Source organism: Euleptes europaea, chromosome 1, assembly GCF_029931775.1.
Source record: "Euleptes europaea isolate rEulEur1 chromosome 1, rEulEur1.hap1, whole genome shotgun sequence".
Taxonomy (NCBI): Eukaryota; Metazoa; Chordata; class Lepidosauria; order Squamata; family Sphaerodactylidae; genus Euleptes; species Euleptes europaea.
The window spans coordinates 176,802,756-176,813,038 of record NC_079312.1 but is presented as its reverse complement, the minus strand read 5'-3'; the positions used below and the strand labels follow the sequence as shown (position 1 = coordinate 176,813,038).

General features: G+C 52.0%; 1 protein-coding gene across 1 annotated transcript in view; it reads left to right on the top strand.

Moving 5' to 3' along the window:
* The first annotated feature begins 8,647 nt into the window (after positions 1 to 8,647).
* Positions 8,648 to 10,283, top strand: part of HUWE1 (HECT, UBA and WWE domain containing E3 ubiquitin protein ligase 1) — a 141,855-nt gene continuing 140,219 nt past the window's right edge. The window contains exon 1 of the mRNA XM_056867056.1: positions 8,648 to 8,720. The gene's annotated coding sequence lies outside the window, so the exon portion shown is untranslated. The remainder of the gene's footprint in view (positions 8,721 to 10,283) is intronic.

The following is a 10,283-nucleotide window of genomic DNA, read 5'->3' as shown; positions in this document are numbered from 1 at the left end:
ATCATGAACATGTCCAGTCCCCTCTTAAAGCCTTCCAAGTTGGTAGCCATCACATCCTGGGCAGGGAGCTCCACAATTTAACTGCTAATAAGCTGGGGACAGGAGCACACAGACCTTCCCGTAGGCCTCTGCCCAACCTGCCACTCTCCTGGTCGCGATTCCTTTACCTGGCGAATTAGCATCAATTGGATCTCACTTGTGGCCAGTTGAAGAAACAAGCCACACAACGCACATCAATGTACCTGAATGCTATTCAATTACCTCAAATTCATTAAAAAAAATAAAACACACAATTAGTTGATCATCTAGTGCAGGGGTCCTCAACCTTTTTTGAGCCTATGGTCATCTCTGGCATTCTAACACAATGTGGTGGGGCTGACCACAAACTGGCTGCTACAGGAGGCGGGACCAGCCACAAAAAGGCTGCCACAGCTTACCTTTAGCCACACAGTGAAGACCCTTGCGCGGTGGTGGTAGCTGCTGGCAAAATAATGTTTTAAAAAATCTGTACAGCTAATCAAATCTCCAATGGCCAGTCAGAAGCCCTGCTGGACACCTGGCCCTCCCACTTTCCAAAATACTTGAAAGGCACCGGGGAAGGTATCGGTAGGCACTTGTTGGGGACCTGTCATCTAGTACTAGGGTTGCTAGCTCCAGGTTGGGAAATACCTGGAGATTTTGGGGGCGGAGCCTGAGGAGGGCAGGGTTGGGAGAGGGGAGGGACTTCAATGCCACAGAGTCCACTTGCCAAAGCGGCCGTTTTCTTTGGGTGATCTCATCGCTATCGGCTGGAGATGAGGTGGTAATAGCGGGAGATCTCCAGCCACCACCTGCACGTTGTGACAAAATAATGACACCTCTGTGTACAAAATGCAGTTACACAACGTCTAATACAGAAAGGCTGCACAAAACTGCACATGTTTTGTACAAGTTGGTAATAGAGTTTTTGTGCAGCTATATTATTTCTGCAGCCTTTCTGCGTTAGACTTTGTGTAACCACCTGCAGGTTGGTAACCCTATCTAGTATGCATATGAACACATGAAGCTGCCTTCTACTGAATCAGACCCTTGGTCCATCAAAGTCTACTCAGACTGGCCGTGGCTCTCCAGGGTCTCAGGCAGAGGTCTTTCACGTCACCTACTTGCCTGATCCCTTTAACGGGAGATGCCGGGGATTGAACCTGGGACCCTCTGCATGCCAAGCAGATGCTCTGCCATTGAGCCATGGCCCCCTCCCCAAATATGAAGCTGCCTTCTACTGAATCAGACCCTCGGTCCATCGAAGTCAGTATTGTCTACTCAGACCGGCAGCGGCTCTCCGGGGTCTCAGGCTGAGGTCTTTCACGTCACCTACTTGCCTAGTCCCTTTAACGGGAGATGCCAGGGATTAAACCTGGGACCTTCTGCATGCCAAGCAGATGCTCTACCACTGAGCCATGGCTCTCCAGTGTCTCAGGCTGAGGTCTTTCCCTTCACCTACTTGCCTGGTCCCTTTAACGGGAGATGCCAGGGATTGAACCTGGGACCCTTCTGCATGCCAAGCAGACGCTCTACAAACAGAGCCACGGCCCCTCCCCCAAGATTCGCACCGTTGCGGTATAGAGGAGGAAGGCCTAGTCTCCCTGACCTGAAGACGGTATCTTGGGCTCGCTGCTGCCACGCCTCATTCTGCAGGAAGTAGCAGATGCTCTGCGCATGGGTGAAGAACTCCGTGTACACGCCGAAGGCCACCGGGTCCATGTCCTGCGTGCAGTCCCGGATCGAGCTGGCAGGGGCGCAGGGCGGGAAACTCTTGCCGGACCTGCCCGGGAGAAGAGCCCAGAACCGGAATCAGTCGCAGAATGCTGATGGTCAGAGAAGTGGAGGGGAGAGAGCGGGGCCGGCATTGACACATTTTGGCCCTAGAGGTAACATAATGCTACCCTTCCTTCTCCATGCCATGCTGTGCTCGGTAGTATCAGTCCCCCTCACTAGGGTTGCCGGCTCCAGTTTGGGAAACACCGTGAGATTTTGGGGGTGGAGCCTGAGGAGGGCAGGGTTTGGGGAGGGACTTAAATGCCATATCCAATTGCAAAAGTGGCCATTTTCTCCAGGTGAATTGATCTCTGTCACTTGGAGATCAGTGGTAATAGCGGGAGATCTCCAGCTAGTACCTGGAGGCTGGCAACCCTGCATATTGACTAGGGTTGCCAGGTCCCTTTTCGCCACTGGCGGGAGGTTTTTGGGGTGGAGCCTGAGGGTGGGGTTTGGGGAGGGACTTCAATGCCATGGAGTCCAGTGACCAAAACGGCCATTTATTCCAGGTGATCTCTGTTGGCTGGAGACCAGTTGTACGAGCAGGAGATCTCCCGCTAGTACCTGGAGGTTGGCAACTCTACCCCTGCCCCTTCAAGGCTTACCTTTCAAGGTGGCAATGGGCAAACGCCAGGGCAATCCTGCTCTGCCGCTCCTCGTCCAGCTCCTTGCACCCCACATCCAACTGCCCCAAGGCCCCCGTCCAGCACAGACCGTAGCGGGGGTGCCGAGCCAGCTCACGGGCCTGTTGCAAGCGAGCCCGCCCTTGGGACAGCGCCCCGGAGTCTGGGGCAACTAGAGACCAAAGCCTAGGCCAGGAAGAAAGAAGCAGGAGCAGCCCCGCTAAGATGCCCATCTTAGGTGAAACAGGCAGGTAGTCTACTAGCGGTCCACTGTGGACTCAATTTATAGATGACTGACAGGTTAGCAATTAAGGGCGGGGCTTCTGAGGATGGGGAAGCCAGCTGGTTCAAGTGGCCTAACCTCTCTTAAAGGGGGAGGAATCACAGGTTCCAGTCGGTGCTCTAAAATGGCTCAGCGGTAGAGCATCTGCTTGGCATGCAGAAGGTCCCAGGTTCAATCCCTGGTGTCTCCAGTTAAAGGGACCAGGCAAGTCGGTGATGTGAAAGACCTCGCTGCTGGTCTGAGTAGACAATGCTGACTTTGATGGACTGAGGGTCTGATTCAGTATCAGGCAGCTTCATGTGTTCATCCACGGGTTCTTATTAGCCAGGAACATTCAGTTTACTTAGAATCACTAGGGTTGCCATCCTCCAAGTACTAGCTGGAGATGTCCAGCCGATAGAGATCAGTTTTCCTGGAGAAAACGGCTGCTTTGGCAATTGGACTCTATAGCACTGAAACCCCTCCCCTCCCTCCTCCGGCTCTGCCCCAAAAATCTCCAGGTAAACCTATCAATTGCATATATTGTTACTTTAATACATGAGCTCTATTAAATATTTTGGTCAATATATTCTTCTACAATAATACTTTAAATATAAACCTCTTTATTGTATAAGGAGCCAGGAAGCTCATAAGGGAATTCGATATGGGTTGCCAGCTCTGCACTGGGAAATTCCTGGAGATTTGTGGGTGGAACTTGGGGAGGGGAGGGCCCTCAGCTGGGTGTAATACCACAGAGTTCGCCCTCCAAAGCAGCCAGGGGAACCGATCCATGTCCACTGGAGATCAGTTGTAATTCCAGATCTCCAGGCCCCACCTGGAGGGTGGCAACCTTAGTACCTCTGTAATGGCATTTACAGCCAAGAGCCCTCTGACATGCGCCACTGGATTTCTCTGCCCTCTGCAGTTTTGCCCATAGATATACAACCACGTGGACTGCCTCCAGCCATTGTGATCAGGGAAACGGCTGCTGCTGTTTCTAAGTACTTTGACCCCTTTGCACAAAGTTTTCTCTGCAATCTTGGGCATACACAGCCTGGCAAATAAGGCTGTTTTCGTGGCTGAACTGGTTCCAGGAGAGTTTGCAATTGGTCCCGAGTCTTTGGAGGAGTCTGGTGCCCCCTACTGACAAAAATTGAAGAACCGAATCAAGGCGGCTCTTTTGTATATTTTGTTTTACAAGAAAAAGCTTTTTCAAGGAGTAAGAGATGCCCTGACCTCGCATTTTTATATTTTGCTATGTATTATCTTTGTAAAACTGTAATACCTCATACTCCTACTTGGAAATATGCCTATTTACGCCACAAGATTCAACTAAGACTTCAGACGCTGCCTCACGTGCCACCTTTCTAAGGCAGCAATCGAGCAACGAATGTACTGTTTTTGACATCAAGTAGGAAGGGCAAAGGTAAGAACAACTACTTTGAGTCGGATTTTATGGGTGTACCCATGATTCCCAGAAAGGTTTAAAGGCCTTCTGTTAAATATATTGAAGATCATTTGGCATGCAGAAGGTCCCAGGTTCAATCCCCGGCATCTCCAGTTAAAGGGACTAGGCAAGTAGGTGATGTGAAAGACTTCCGCCTGAGACCCTGGAGAGCCGCTGCTGGTCTGAGTAGACAATACTGATGTGGATGGACCAAGGGTCTGATTCAGTATAAGGCAGCTTCATGTGTTCAACTTACAAAGAGGGAGGAAAAAAAGTCCCCGATCCAACTTGGATTACTTTAACAGCACTGGTTGGGACTATATTTACTTATTAACTATTATTTCCAGTTCCAGTGCAAAAAGAACGCCTTTATACAAATTAGCATTTAGGCATAACTTGATTATAACTTTCAGGGTATCTTCAACTAGGCTGTTAAGTAATAATCTACAGACCTTATCTACATGGCCTTATCATTACCAGACAGCAGATAGATTAAGTGATAGTCATGAGAACATACAGGAAAATGTGAAATCAATGGAGTAATCAAAGAAGATCTTATAGAATATAAATCACAACTGAATAAAAAATGGGTAAAGTGCTTCTGACTACCGGTTTTCCTGAACATGCAAACTTTAAAAAAAGATACTGTTTTTATTACCAAAGCTAGATTTGAGTCCAGTCAAAGCTTGAGAGTCAAAGCTCGCTGTATCTGACAAAGAGCTTTGATTATAAACACTTATATCCCTAAAATCTTGTTGGTCTCTAAGGTGGTACTGGATTTGAATATAGCCTCTGAAACTAACTTAATTATCATTGTAACCTTTAGTGTTGCTACCTCCTTGTGCTATCTGGAGATCTCCTGCTATTACAACTGATCTCCAGCTGATAGAGACCAGTTCCCCTGGAGGAAATGGCCACTTTGGCAATTGGACACTATGGCATTGAAGTCCCTCCCCAAATCCCGCCCTCCTCAGGCTCCACCCCAAAAACCTCCTGCTAGTGGGGAAGAGGGACCTGGCAACCCTATGTATGATAGTACTCCCCAGCATTGAGTACCACCACCTTTTTCAGGGCTGATCCTCGCATACCAGCCAGCCCCCCCCCCCCCCAGCCAGAGAAAGTGGACATGGACACTCACCAACAGACTAGCAGGGATTTATAGCAGGATCTGGAAAAATGGTGCAGCCTTATGAGTACTGGCACCTTTTTATATATACAAAAAAAGCAACCTAAAACTGATCACAAGCCCGATATAATAACATTAACGGAGTTAAACACCATTAGAACCAAGTTAGGCATCTACAACATAGATGCACACTGCCACCTGAATGAGATGAGAGCCTTTTGCGGGGTGTGCGTGTGTGTTTGCCGTCAAGCCACCACTGACTTATGGCTACCCCATAAGGTTTTCAAGGCAAGCGATGAATAAAGGTGGTTTTCCATTGCCTGCCTCTGCGTAGCAACCCTGGACTTCCTTGGTGGTCTCCCCATCTGAGTCCTAACCAGGGCCGACCCTGCTTAGCTTCCGAGATCTGATGTAATTGGGCCAACCTGGCCCATGCAGGTCAGGACACAGCTGTTCAGAGGCGGACTGCCATCGCCTACCTCTGCACAGCAACCCTGGGCCAGTCCGCTCAGGAATGTAGGAATGTATTTGAGAGGCTGGACATTGTAAGGTGGTTGTGTGCGTAAAGCGCTGTCAAGTCGCAGCCAGCTTATGGCGATCCCTCATGGGGTTTTCAAGGCAAGAGACCAACAGAGGTGGTTTGCCGTTGCGTCGCTTCCTTGGTGGTCTCCCATCCAAGTCCTAAGCAGGGCTCACTCTGCTTAGCTTCCGAGATCGGATGTAATTGGGTCATCCAGGTGAAAGCGTTGAGAGATTAGGCAGCCCATCCTGTAACGATGGGGCCACCACAGGAAACATCTTTGTCCTGTAAATCACAGATTTTGGCTCCTTTCCGAAGGGAAAGAGAGCCAACCTTGTTGTGAGGGTCAGGCCTGTCCAGGTCCTTTTCAAAAACCACATCACAGTAACCAAGGATGAATGTCCACCTCAAGAACAGCTGCAGGCATTACACTATCAAGGTGAGCAACTACCCTCATCTTCTAAGGTTGCCAACTCCAGCTTGGGAAATTCCTGGAGATTTGTGGACAGTGCCTGAGGAGGATGGGGTAGGGGAAGGGAGAGACCTCCGCAGGTTATAAAAACATAAGACAATCCCCTGTGGATCAGACCATTGGTCCATCTAGTCCAGCATCATCACACACAAGCAGCCAACCAGTTTTTCTGGAGGGCCAACAGGGCATAGAGGCTAAGACCTTTCCCCAATGTTGCCTCCTTGTACTGGTATTCAGAGGTATGATGCCTCTGAACTTGGAGGTTTACTTTAGTCACCATGGCTGGTAGCAAAGTTGCCAACCTCCAGGAGCAGCCTGGAGACCTCCCAGAATTACAGCTCATCTCCAGACTACAGAGAGCAGTTCCCCTGGGAAAAATCGGTGCTTAGGAGGGTGGACTCTGTGGCATTATACCCCACTGAGGTCCCGGTCCTTCCCAAACCCCACCCTTTCTAGGCTCCACCCCCAAATCTCCAGGAGCTTCCAAACACTGTTCAGGTGCTTGCAGCCCTATGTAGAAGCCAGTAGAGGTACCAACCTCCAGATCTCCCAGAATTACAACTACAGAGATGAGTTCTCCTGGAGGAAATGACAGCTTCGGAGGGTGGGCTCTATGGCATCATATCTTCCTCCCCCTCACCAAGCTCCACCAGATTCCACCTTCAGATCTCCAGGAATTGATCAACCTGGAATTGGTAGACTGGGAAACTGATATCTAGGGTTGCCAACCTCCAGGTGGTGGCTGGGGATCTCCTGCTATTACAACTGATCCTCCAGGCGACAGAGATCAGTTCACCTGGAGAAAATGGCCGCTTTGGCCTATGGACTCTATGGCATTGAAGTCCCTCCCCTCCCCAAACCCCCCCTCCTCAGGCTCCGCCCCCCCAATCTCCAGGTAACTCCCAACCCAGAGCTGGCAACTCCACTGATCTCTGTAGTCTGAAGATCAGTCGCAATTCCAAAACTCCAGACCGCACCTGGAGATTGGCAACCTCACAAGAGTCCCCCATGGGACTTTCCAGGCATTTTTTTAGGATTGCTCCGGGCTGGGAAATACCTAGAGGGCAGGGTTTGGGGTGGGTATTTAATGGGGTATAATGCCATAGAGTCCACCCTCCAAAGCAGCCATTTCATCCAGGTGAACTGATATCTGTCGCCTGGAGATCAGTTGTAATAACGGGAGATCTCCAGCCACCACCTGGAGGTTGACAACCCTACTGCCAAGTCCTATTGCCAAGGCTTTCATACAGGGCAACATCCCCCCCCCCCATCTTGTCGTAAGACCTACATTGGCCACTGCTACATCTTCACGCGGGACGTTAGCCAAACTCCCGCGAGATTACACGCACATTGTTTTAGTCTCGAGCCCAGCGCTTCCAGTTCGCGCGATATTTCAGGGCCAGGCAGCACGCGCCGCTCTCCGTCCCCCTGCAGGCGAAACTCGACTGTCATTTCCGCCTCGCGTTACGTCCCAAGCTCTCGCGAGAGTTGGACGTATCTCGCCCTTTCGCGACACGGCCTGCAAATTCTCACGGGAGTTTGTTCCAGGCGGCGCAGCCGTATCCGCCAGGCTCTCTTTCGAGCGTCTCAACGGTGGCGTTTGCTACCCTCAAGCGTAAAGGCTTAGGGTGGATGGACGCCTATTCCCTTAATGGCGCCCTTCCAAACTTTCGCCTTCTTCGCACTAAGCAAAGGGAAAAGATGTAACCCCCACCACAAAGCGTTGACCAAAACTCTCGCGTGTTTTCGCGCTCTAAATCTCGCGCGACCGGGGGGCCGGGTCACGTGTTAAGTTTCTCGCGATACAGACTTTTAAAAAAAATCTTAATAAACCCTCTATTAAGGTCATCCCATTTGCCCCGAACGCTTCCCTGTTTCCCGCCCTCATGTCTGAAGGAAAAGCCTCCTCAGCGGGAGAACGCCGCTCGAATCTCGCGAGAGTTGCCCTCCCTTTTAGGAGAGCGCCGCTCGAATCTCGCGAGAGTTGCCCTCCTCCCTTTCAGGAGAGCGCCGCTCGAATCTCGCGAAAGTTCCCCACCTCCCTTTCAGGAGAGCGCCGCTCGAGTCTCGCGAGAGTCCCCCACCTCCCTTTCAGGAGAGCGCCGCTCGAGCCTCGCGAGAGTCCCCCTCCTCCCTTTCAGGAGAGCGCCGCTCGAGTCTCGCGAGAGTCCCCCTCCTCCCTTTCAGGAGAGCGCCGCTCGAGTCTCGCGAGAGTCGCCCTCAGAGCGCCGCTCGAGTCTCGCGAGAGTCCCCCACCTCCCTTTCAGGAGAGCGCCGCTCGAGCCTCGCGAGAGTCCCCCTCCCCCTCTTTCATCTCGCGCGCTCTCGCGGCGCGAACCGCGGCCTCTCGCGAGAACGGTCTTTCCGCCATCATTAGCTTCGCCCTCCTCCTCCTCCTCCTCCCCACTTCTCGTCGGCTCTGGAGCTTCCCCCGCCTCAGCTATCGCGTCTCTTCTTCCCCCGGCCTTACCCGGCGGTGAGTTCTCGCGCGACTTGGCCGAGGCTCGGGGGGCTGCTGTTAAAATGGCGGCGGCGGCGGGAGGCAGCGGGCTACGGCACTGACACCGACAACCCCCCCCCTCTCTCTCCGTTCCCCCTGGTCGGAGCAGGTACCTGCGCGGGGCGGGGAAGGAGGGAGGAGGAGGAAGCCCGGGCTGACGGGGGAAGCGAAGCGGGGGCCGCGGCGCGGGAGGCCTCGAGCGCCGGCAGTCGGGTGGGCGCTGAGGCGGGACAATGGGGCCTGCGCTTCCCCCCCCCCCCGTGAGGGAAGGCCGGCGTGGGGGGGAGGGGGGACCGGTGGGGGAGGGTCCTTCCTCCCCCGCCCGCCGAAGGGGGGGTCGCACGGCCCCCCTCCCCCCACTCACGAAAGCTTGAGTCCCCGACCCGAGCAGGAAGCAGCTCTCTAGTTACCCCCCCCCCCGCAAGGGCAGGACTATCAGACCCGCATCCCCATCACGTCCTCACGAGCCCCCTTCTTAGTAGGGGAAACTTTTTATCCCTGCGTCCCCCCCTGGACGCGCCCGGCCTTTTGGGCCTGCCTCATGCTCGAAACGGCCGTTTCTCTCTCCGGGGGTGGGTGGGTGGGGGGAGCTTTTATCTCCTTCGCGAGACGACTAGCGGCGGGACCCTGGCCCTGCTTACTCTCGAGCAAGCCCTGCAAAGGTCCTTGCGGCCGAGTTAGGATTGCACCTTAAGGCAGCATCCTTTTTGTTTCACTCTGACCCCCCCCCAGTTTTCTGATTATTATTATTATTTTTGATAGTGCAGTGGTTTGCAACCCCTCCCCCCCCTTTCTAGTACTGCGATGCATATCTTTACCTGACCCGTAGGAATTTAACGGCTGTCTCACTACTCTCCCTGTGCTGAAGCTGGTTTCTCTTAGTAAGGGTCTTTAGTAAGAGAGACATCCCTTATTTAATGCTGGGAGTCTCCAATATCATCTGTGCAACAGTTAATGTAGACCTGCTTGCCTAAAGTGATGCATTCAACATGATGGCTTTTGCTTACAAGATGGTAGGGGATTTCTCTTCTTCTCATTGAAGCCCGTTTGGCACTCTAAGGAGAAATTGCCCTGAAGTGGAAGTCTTCTTGGAAAAGTGGCAAGGACTGGTCCCTGAGTAGTCATGGTATATGGCTTGAGATGGCACAGGCCTTTCTTGAACTGCTGCAGCAAAAAACCACAGCTCTCACAAACTGGCCTTGTACTCTGACATCCACAGGAAGATTTATTGTAGGAGGATTTTTGTATAGAGATGTTTTTGCCAGCTATTGAAAGTAAAATTTTAAAATCCCCTTTTTTTTATGTAGGCATCAACAACAGCAGCTACTCTGAACCCCAATTTGGTGAATGTTTATGAAACAGAAAATAAGCTAGAAGGGGGCTATTATGGCATGTTGGTTCCAGGTTATGTGTAGTGTTAACAGGATTCTAAATGTCCCTTTTTTGTGCATTAAAGTGCAGAGGTATATGCCCCACAGTGTATTTGTGGGTGGCATGTATCTGAGGGGAAATGAATTGGGCATATTTGGTAGTGTGGAC